Source organism: Apodemus sylvaticus, chromosome 5 (genome assembly GCF_947179515.1).
Source record: "Apodemus sylvaticus chromosome 5, mApoSyl1.1, whole genome shotgun sequence".
Taxonomy (NCBI): Eukaryota; Metazoa; Chordata; class Mammalia; order Rodentia; family Muridae; genus Apodemus; species Apodemus sylvaticus.
Window position 1 is genome coordinate 83,688,322 of NC_067476.1, and position 1,376 is coordinate 83,689,697.

The 1,376-nt window shown below is 42.5% G+C and overlaps 1 pseudogene; it reads left to right on the top strand.

Moving 5' to 3' along the window:
- The first annotated feature begins 208 nt into the window (after nucleotides 1-208).
- LOC127684868 (high mobility group protein B3-like) lies at nucleotides 209-880 on the top strand (annotated as a pseudogene).
- The last annotated feature ends 496 nt before the right edge of the window (nucleotides 881-1,376 follow it).

Genomic DNA, 1,376 nt, shown 5'->3' on the forward strand with positions numbered 1-1,376 from the left:
TTTTAAAACCCCAAATAATCTAATTAAATAATGGGTTACAGATCTAAAATTATCTATTGACAAAATTCTCAATAGAGGAATCTCAAATGCTGAGAAAGAAAGGAATGTTAAGATGAAGCTCTCATGGAGGCAGCTAGCATGAGGCTGGGGAGTGCTGAGTCACACATCGTGCCCTGCACTGCCCAGACCAGTGAACAATACAGTCAGGATGGCTAAAGGTGACCCCAAGAATCCAAACGGCAAGATGTCTGCTTATGCCTTTTTTGTGCAGTCACGCAGGGAAGAAGATAAGAAGAGAAACCCAGAGGTTCCAGTCAGTTCTGCGGAGTTTTCCCAAGAAGTGCTCTGAGAGGTGGAAGACAAAGCCTAGTAAAGAGAAATCAAAGTTTGATGAAATAGCAAAGGCGGACGAAGTACACTATGGTTGGGAGATAAAAGATTATGGGCCAGCTAATGGCAGCAAGAAGAAGAAGGACCCAAAAGACCTCCAGCTGGATTTTTTCTTATTCTGTTCCAAGTTTTACCCCAAGGTCAAATCCACAAAACTCTGGCATCTCCATTGGAGATGTGGCAAAAAAAAAAAAAACATCTGGGTGAGATGTGGAATAACTTAAGTGACAGTGAAAAGCAGCCTTACATTACCAAACCAGCAAAGCTGAAGGAGAAGTATGAGAAGGATGTTGCTGGCTGTAAGTCTAAAGAGAAGTTTGATGGCGCCAAGGCTTCTGCTAAAGTTGTCCACAAAAAGATGAAAGAGGAGGAGGAGGAAGAGGAAGAAGAGGAAGAGGAGGAGGAAGGGGAACAGGAGAAGAGGAGGAGGAAGATGAATAAAGATTCTTGTCTCCTTGTGAATGCTTTAGTAGGAGAGCACTGTGATTGACACATCTCTTATTTGACTGTGCCTATTGCCCCTGTTAGGTTTAATTACAAAATCTGATCACAATCATATTGTAGTTTCTCAAAGTGTCAGCGGTTTCCATGAAGTAGTTGTGAGTGTCCAGAGCACCCTGAAACTGTATCAAAGTTGTACATAACTCCAAACATTTTTAAAATGAAAAGGCACTCTCTCTCACGTCTGCTTCCTCCAGTATACGTTGCTGATGGTGTGACAAGGCATTTGAAGATGTTTCTGACATTTCGCTCTCAATTTGTAAGGTAGTGTTAACTATATGGTTATTGGCTAGAAATCCTGAGTTGTCGACTACACACCTACAGTTTGTAAAAGGAACAAAACAACCCAAATGGATTCTTGATGCTCCTTGTTTGGTGTGGAGGCTGTGAAGGGAAGAGGCCTTTTGCAGAAGGCTATAGATAGGGGCGCGCACCGTGAGGCTCGATGGTGAATGTCCATTTAGCTTCAGGTTGTCTTGTTTTTG